The sequence below is a fragment of the Dipodomys ordii genome, unplaced genomic scaffold, assembly GCF_000151885.1.
Source record: "Dipodomys ordii isolate 6190 unplaced genomic scaffold, Dord_2.0 Scaffold24, whole genome shotgun sequence".
Taxonomy (NCBI): Eukaryota; Metazoa; Chordata; class Mammalia; order Rodentia; family Heteromyidae; genus Dipodomys; species Dipodomys ordii.
The window spans coordinates 7,865,623-7,874,825 of NW_012267240.1; positions in this window are offsets into that span (position 1 = coordinate 7,865,623).

The following is a 9,203-nucleotide window of genomic DNA, read 5'->3' on the forward strand; positions in this document are numbered from 1 at the left end:
ACAAGCAGAAGAGAAGGTAATGATTATAATTAAAGGGAAGTTTGATATAAACAAATAAACACTGAACACAGAATTAGTAGGGCTGACATCAGAGCAAAGTGCAGGTGACACTGTACTTTAATAGAAAAGAGAAGTAGGACTTTGTCTCAGGGGTGGAGCTTGTGTAGGGGCGGGGAGTGGGGAAGTGGGGAATAAAAATAGTGTGCACTGTAGAACTAATATTCCATAGGCTAAGAATGAGTAGGTCAGAGGTTTTCACATGGAAGATATTTTAAACAGTATCTTAATTTAAGAGTAGCTAATATTTATGACTTAGATACATGGTGGAGGTGGCAATATACATGGGAAAGAACTGAAGCTTTAATAAGACAAAATGTGCCTTTCCGTGTTTACAATGTTGTACCCACTGTCGCCAGTTAGGGACATTTTAGCATCATCTGAATCTATCAACCAGTCCAACAGAGCGATGATTTCTAAGGTCAGTCCCAGTTTCATGAATCAAGTACGAGTTTTAAAAAGTTAATATTAATGGGTTAGATTTCTCCACCACCACTTCCTTCTCCTCCTCTTCCTTCTTCCTTCTCTTCCCCCTTTTCCTCTCCTCTTCTTTCCCTTCCCCTTTTCCCTTCCCTTTCCTTCTCTTCTCTTTCCCTCCATTTCCTTCCTCTACCCTTCCCTCCCTTTTGGAACACAGTCCATGAAATTCTTACACAAGACAAGCACATCCATTTCTGTTTTAAACATACTTGCAAATTATACCCTGGTCTTCATGGACACCTTAACCCCTTGCATTTCTCAGACACTCTCGGTCACATCCAATTCCTTTGCCCCTTGGTGCTTTTTTCCCCCCAAAAGATAATCTATATGGAGATTTGAGAATCCCTAATGAGTAAGGAATTTAAAATGCATGTTTGTTAATCATCATATAAAATGACTCCTTAACCCCTTTCACAGTTGAGGTGTTTCAAAGATAAAGACAAATAGGTTTCAGTAAGCATTTTTTCCACATTCAGCCTCAAAATGAGCACAGTCTACTGGAAAGAATCAGAGGTAATATAAATGCAATAAACAATTAAGTCTGTTTCTAAACAGCAGGAACACCAATGGTCTTTAAGTGACTGAAAACAGACAGACTCAATATTTGATCGTCCAGGGCAGACAGTTTGGGTGATATGGCATTGAATAACTAAAGTTTACAATAGATTATTTGCACAGTAGACATCATTTTTATGGTGTTGACAATTTACAATTCTCAGGAGCATGGAAATACTGCCTAACTTATCTGTCCAACTCATCTGACTTAAAAAAAACTCTCCACGTCCAATTCCACTATTGGCAGAAAATGTAGCACACATATACACATACACACTTATGGATATATATACATACCAGGTACAGCCATTATATATATATATATATGTATATACATATATGTATATACATATATGCATATATATATTTATATATAGCAAAATACAGCCAATAGGGATTTTTCTTCCATCTACTCCAGCAATTTATGTGTCAATCTATCTCTGCATCTTGTTTTGTATTCTGTGCTAATCCCACAGTGCTTCAACTCAGGTAAATGTCCTGCCCCTTCTCCAACCTTTCTTGAAGGGTGGAAAGGGGAATGCATTTTCAGAATTCAAGGGAAATTTATCTGTCAGTGCATAAAGCTGCCCTTGTCCCCTGTCTTTCACAATAGATGATGATTGTTTTGGCTGAGACCCTCAAGGGCTATCTGTCAGGTGCATACACACTGCACCATAACTCCCTCCCTCCATCTCTGTGAGATGCTAATGACCAAAAACACACCAAACTAATTCTCTATGGTTCCCAAGGCTTGTATGGCTACGTAGCATAATTTGAGGGAGTTGGGCCAAACAGAATATTCTCCTGTTGTCTCACACCCCAAATATCCACTTAAATGGTGACAAATCTAGAATAGTTTCTAAAATCATGGTTCCTTGGTGTATTAGTCCATTTTGTTTTGCTAGAACAAAATAACTGAAGCTAATGTTTGATAAAAAAAAAAGAGGTTTGCTCCCATTGTTTTAGAGACTGAAAGTTCAAAATTGTATGCCCCCATGTACTCAGCCTCAGGAGAGGGCTTCTGGGCGATCTGGTCTGGCCAGCGTCATCTTGACCCCATGGTTAGTAGGAGAGTCAGACATCCTGTCTTCATGGTCGGGAAGGGGAAGTCCCACCCCCAGGTGATGGCTGTGCCTGAATCCCTGGAGACAGGAGAGGGCACTTGACCAATAGGACACTGAACCTGTCAGTACAGTGCCCAGGCCTGGGATCTTCTTGTGGCCCCACCCCCTGACCTGAAGCTATAGAAGCCTGGACCAGCTCAGGCACCATTACCCATGTCTCTGTGTTCCTGTCCAGTCTCCTGGCTCTTCTCTGGTCACCATGGCATCTCAATTCAGCTCTCCATTGGAGCTGAATTGGTTTGTTGGTATTGTTTTTGTTCTGTCTTTCCTCTCTGGCCTAACCATGCTAAGCATATTTGGGGGCTGCCGGCCTTTGTAACAATTAGCTGCTTGCAGACAACAACCTCTCAAAATGTGGCTTCTCCATTTTTTCCCCACCTTACAATAATCACAATATGGTGGGGGCCATCATGGTGGTAGCAAAGAGAAGAAGGAGAGACCACCTGGTGAAACATGAAGTCAAAAGGATTTGGGGGAGTTGCCAGGCTCCTTTATAACAACATCACCTCCCAGAAACTAGTCTGGTCCTGAGAGACCTACATGAATTTCTTCCAAGAAACATGTCCCCATGACCCTGCTGTTGACCGCAGCTCTTAAAGTGCCTACCACAAAACTTCTACATAGGCAATCAGGCATAGACCTCCGAGGTTGCACAAACACCATATCTCAACTTAGCTGCCCATGTGGACATGACCTTACACAAACTAGACAGGAAATGTAAGCTGTTAAGGATTCAAACTATGAAGACCTACACTACCAGAAAACATATTACTGTAATATATTCTAGATAATACATCTAAATTTACCATCTAAATTCAAAGGGAAAAATAAAAAACATACCAAGACAATGATGAATTTGGCAATTCTATGTAGACATGTAGTTTAATGGTAAATTTTTGTAAAATCACACAAAAAGAAATCTTATGAGCTTTCTAGCTAGATTTGAAGACAGTATATATGGATTGCTCAGAATAATGACCCTTCTTAGGGCCACAGTTAGATCATTCCCTTGTCTAGTCAAAATCTCCCCATAGTAGAATAACATGTAAGGACAGCTACTTAAAGCACAGGCTCGATATGGTCCCCAGGCAGACAGCACTTCAAAATGAACTATCCCAACCAGCTGGGAACGTGGGAAGAGACAGAAAAGGAAGCAAATTAAGGTATTTTCTGGCCCTGAATAAATATCAAAGTCTATCCAGGCAGCAGTGGTTCATGCCTGTAATCCTAGCTACTCAAGAGGCTGAGATCTGAGGATCACAATTGAATCCAGCCTGGGCAAGAAAGATCATGAGACTCTTTTATCCAGTTAACTACCAAAAAATCTGGAAATGAAGCTGTAGCTCATGAGGCAGAGTACTACCCCTGAACAAAAAAGCTCAGGGACAATGCCCAGACAGAGTTCAAGACCAAGGACTAACAAAAAAAAGAAGAAAGAAAAAAGAGGCTGGGAATGTGGCCTAGTGATCGAGTGCTTGCCTAGCATGCATGAAACCCTGAGTTCAATTTTTCAGTATCACATAAACAGAAAAGCCAGAAGTGGTGCTGTAGCTCAAGTGGTAAAGTGCTAGTCTTGAGCAAATGAGGCTCAGGGACCTGAGTTCAAACCCCAGGACTGGCAAAAAGAAAAAAAGAAAAAAAAGTCCTCTGGGAACAGGCAGAAGTTCTGTCTTCCAGGCACTGATCACAGAATATTCTCCTTGTTCTGTTCATAACCCCAGAGTTGGAGTCAAGAATTAGAACAAATATCTTAGTTTCAATATCTTACCCCTTTTCTATTTTACTTGAAGCTCTTGCCTAACATTCTAAATACATAGAAACACAAAGAAAAACGTTGGATCAATGCCCATTATCTTAGTCAGCTTGCTCTACTGTAACAGATTACCACAGGCAGGGTAGTTTAAACAACAAGCATTTATCTCTTAAAGTCAAGATCCTGGAGGTGGGGCTGGAGAATTCCCATTTCCTGGTGTCCCAACAATTGTCTTCTTGCTATTACTAGCTGTCTTCTCATGGCAGCAAGAGAACGAACTTTATGGCTGTTTTGTTTTGTTTTGTTTTGTACCAATCCTGGGCTTGAATTAAGGGTCTTGCACTTCTATGAGCTTTTGTGCTCAAAGCTAGCACTCTACCACTTGAGCCACAGTTCTGCTTCTGTTTTTCAGTTTTTCTTTGTTTTGGAGGGGGTTTTTTGGTGGCTAATTGGAGATAAGAGTCTCATGGACTTTCCTGACTGGGCTGGCTTTGAATCAGGATCCTTAGATCTCAGCTTCCTGAGTAGCTAGGATTACACGTGTGAGCCACTAGTGCCCAGCTTATAGCCTATATTTTTAAAATATTATTTTATTGTTATTATTAAGGTGTGGTGCAGAGGGGTTACCATTTTATAAGCCAAATAATGACTACATTTCTTTTTTGGACAATGTCACCCCTTCCTTCACTTTTGCCCTATTTCCCCCTCCTATTCCTATCCACAAGTTATATAGTTCATCATCCACATAGCTTATACTAAATACCAGGACTGCATTTGTTAATCCTTCCTTCCTCCCTTTCTTCACCCCCTCCTTTGCCTCCCTAAAGACCATCCAATTCACATGCGCTCTCGTGGCCCAAACACATCCTCAAGGCTCCACTTCCAATATGAATTGGCAGTGAGGATTTCAGCATACAAATTTGGAGGGACACAAATACCCATCTGAGCAGGTACATAAATAAAATTTCTACTTCAGCTTTACAATCCCATCTCAGATCTCAAATCTTTCCTTCTTTCCTCTGTTTTCTTCTCTTTGCTTTTTAAATTCCAGCCTTTATCTAAGTTTGATTAGCTGATGTGGTACACTGGAACCTTTGAAGGAATCTGTTGGCATTCCCAAGTAAGGCCCCACCAATCATTTTACCCAGTCCTGTGCACAGGTATCTGGAGGTGTGTGTGCATGGAGAAATAATAACAAATATTAGATACCTGCAGTACCTCTTGCTTATCTTAATTAATTTAATGATTGATTTGGTTTTCCTAGCATTTTACAAAGTTCAGATTCTGTCTTAAAAATAGACGTTTTTGGTATTTACTTAACAAACCCATAGCCAAAAAACGTGGTACTCCTCCGTAGAGAAAAATAATGGCAAGATTGTTCTGGAGTTAGGAGAGGGCAGCTCAATGCTGAGTTTACTTTCTTGAGAGCTGGAGACCATAGTGTATTGGAGTTGGCTGGTACTACCTATTGAAAACAGATTGCACACTTTTCCTTCACTGAATTGAGTATGCATTGATGAGTTGGTAGCTTGAAACTGTCGGTTGTGTTAGTGTTTATACTGTAGATATTGGCAAACTGTACTCACCAAAATTCCGGAAATTTTTCTTCCCTCCTATACACTAATGTGAAGCATTTCCTAGCATGCCACTGGGTGTTCAGAAGTATAAACTATTCCATTGGCTTATTGTAAGATGTCCTTAAATGTTAATGTCCCCACATGCAAATAGGGCATTGGATGAGCAGAATGGAGAAGTATAAAGGATAACACAAAATCAAATTCTGATCCTTTGAATGCCCACTAGCATATTCTGAATTAATTCCCTGCCTCAAGACTTGGGATATTGTATATTAATAGAAGGAAAATTTCAGCTTTGGTTAACTGAGACAAATCTCTGAGACTTGCCAAATCAAAAACATATGAAAAGCATCGTAGTTGTGAGATTTTCGTCTGGAAAAATGACAGCATGAGAGATATTAAACAAAAATTGATGTATGAAAGTCCAGGAAAGATTTCTACTGGGGGCTAGAGGAAGTATTTGGAAGAGTCATAGTTCAAGGGCAGTTCCGGCAAAAACAAACAAGCGAACCATTGAAAAATAACTAAAGTATAAAGGATTGAGAACATGACTTAGGTGGTAGAGCTGCTAGCTAGCATGTGTCCTTGAGCAAGAGCAAGAGAGAGAGAGAGAGAGAGAGAGAGAGATTTCTAGCAGGTATTTAGAATGTACAAGGAAGTACAATCTGTAGTGAGTCATCTTAACAATCTTCCATTCAAGAGTGATAATCTATGCAATGGGAATGAACCACCTCAGTAAGCTTTGCACTAAGTGGTTGTGTGACCTTGGTTAGCCACATTTTTTACCATCTCTGCCCCTCACTTTCATCTGTAAAATGAGATCTCTGCTGTCTGAGATTGCACTCTGAGGTGTAGTTTAATTTATCTTTAGATAAAACAATAGGTCTAAGCCCCAAAGAAATAGGTACAGTTGCAATTATTTGCAGTGTGTGCATGTGTCTATGTGTGAGTCTGTGTGCCTTCTTTTCTCCCTTGGCTGTGAAATTCTTTAAAATACAGATCATATGTCTCCCATTTTTATTTCTATGCTGGGTATCCAGTGAATGTTTGTTGGATAAATACATTTAGAATTAATGTCTCTATAATAATCAGAGACTGGATACTGCAGACATTATATATGTGGGTCTGTAGGAGAAACCAATATAACCCACTGTGCTTTAGCACTGAGTTTTCCTGGGAACCCAATTGCTATAAAAATGTATGATATTGCCAGGTGCTCATGTCTGTAATGTTAGCTTCTCAGAGATTGAGATCTGAAGATCATGGTTCAAAGCCAGCTTAGGCAGAAAAATTTGTGAAATTCATATCTCTGATGAACCACCAAAATGTTGGAAGTAGAGCTGTGGCTCAAGTGGTAAAGTGTCATCCTTGAACAAAAAAGCTCAGGGACAGCTCCTAGACCCTGAATTCAAGCCTTAGGACTGACATGCACACGTAAAAAATAAAGTGTGATATTTCAGTTCTGGTAAAGTGTAGAGACAAAGTTAAGTTGCTGAGCCAGAAGTTCATCTATGGATTTTATTTGGTACTTTAAAACAATTTTTAAAAAATGTCTGCCTCTGTTTCATCAGATCACTAGCACTTTGGTTTTGCCTGTAAGGATCTTGCAGTATCTAAAGACAAAGGTTCAGAGCAAGAACAGAGCATCTAAGCCTCAATTTACAGGGTACCACCAGAGCCTTAGCAGGTGGTATAGAATCTGTGTGGTCACAGGGTGTTTAGGGAATTTGTTTGGTTAAAGAACTCCCTGCCACCAACCATTTGTTATCTGGGCTCTCTTTAGTACTGCAGGACACAAATATGACTAACAAAGCGCCATTACTCAGTTTCATTGAATTGATTTAACCGATTTCATCTACTAAGAAAGTACTTAATCAGCCGAGCAGTTGGTTTTGTTTTTTCGCATCATAAATGTCATTGAAAGCATCCTGCTTTATAATGTGGTTTGCACATTTGCTCCATTCTGCCATGTGGGTAAATTCCGTTTGCTTTGCCACCCAAGATTAGCAGAAAACAGGTCATTTATTCTCAAAATCTCTCATGAGGCATGCAGAAGGGTGTGCTGCTTCTAAAGAGATTTCTGTAGCAAACTGCACAGTCATTTGAAAGTGACGTAGTGGAGAATTATTCGTTTCCTATCTGTCAGCCCTTACCTTTGGATTTCATATAGTAGTCAAGTTCAAGGCAACTCAATGCTGCCCCCAAGTGTCATCTCAAAATATGAACTCAGAAGGAAAGAAGTAAGACAAAGACCCACTGAAAAGAAGTATATTCGGAACCAAATAAGAAAAGAAAATATTTGTCCTCAGAAAAGAAATGTACAATTCAAGTCAACAGTTCATCTTGAATTGTTCTTCCTGGTGTTATTTAAAGAGAATGTGCTATGAAAAAAATCATCTACCTGACCAGTGTTTTGGAGAAACTGTGCTGTGTGTAGAGGACACAAAAGAATAGAAAACGATTCAAATTAGGAAAGAATACATATACGTCAATTAATAGATATTGCTAGAGAGCATTGTGTGAATGGTTGTAATAGCAGTAAAATCATCTAATGTGTATTGTTGACATTTGCAGAAAAGAATGCAAATTTCTGTTTTTCGCTTCACTGTGCTGAACCTTTCCCATTCAGGATCCCATCCAATCTGCAGAGTAACCCTGTGGACAAGGCAGGGTGCAGGTTCATTTCTTCCCTGGATGAAATGGAGGATTCTGGCCATCATCCAACTGTGCTATAGTGAGCTCCAACCCTTTGGACTGGGGGAATGATTTATGGCCATGGGATTCTATGAGAGAGGAACCATGATAAGAGTTGAAGTGGCCCCAGGTGTTTCCCAAGGACTTGGATTTGACAACCTTCAAGCTCACACAACACTTGGAAAACTTGGAAAAGATTCAGTCAGAGTAATGAGGGCTGGATTGCTTCATGTGCATAAAGGAATAAGAGGGTTTCAAGCTTCTGAACCTGGATTTGAATCACAGCTCAGCCACTTACTAAGTATGCAAATTGAACAAGCATTTTAAATCTAGTGTCTTCTCCTGTCGGATGATCACATAATAACACCTACTCTTGCTGTGAATCAGACATGCACGAGAGATTTCTGCTGCACAGTGGAGTAAGTCATCTCACTCCTTTCTTCTTTCGTATGGAACTGAAGCATCAAAAGGGTTAGGAGTCTGTGGTGTCAGGTTTGGAAAGCTAGATAAAGGTGTGATTGCTTACTTCCCAAGGCTATCTATAAATTCAATGTGATACCTATCAAAATTCCAACCCCATTCTTCAAAGAAATAGAAGAGGCAATCCAAAAATTCATATGGAGCAATAAAAGACCCTGAATAGCAAAAACGATCTTCAACAGAAAGAACACTGCTGGAGGAATATCAATACCAAATTTCAAACTCTAATACAAAGCCATAGTAATGAAAACAGCTTGGTACTGGCACATGAACAGACCTCAGGACCAATGAAATGGAATTGAAAACCCAGAAATGAACCCACAGACATATAGCCGTCTAATCTTCGATAAGGAGCTAAAAAAATAGAATGGAAGAAAGACAGTCTCTTCAGTAAATGGTGCTGGCAAAATTGGTTAACTACTTGTAGAAAACTAAAGCTAGATCCTTATATATCACCCTGAACCAGAATCAAATCCAAATGGA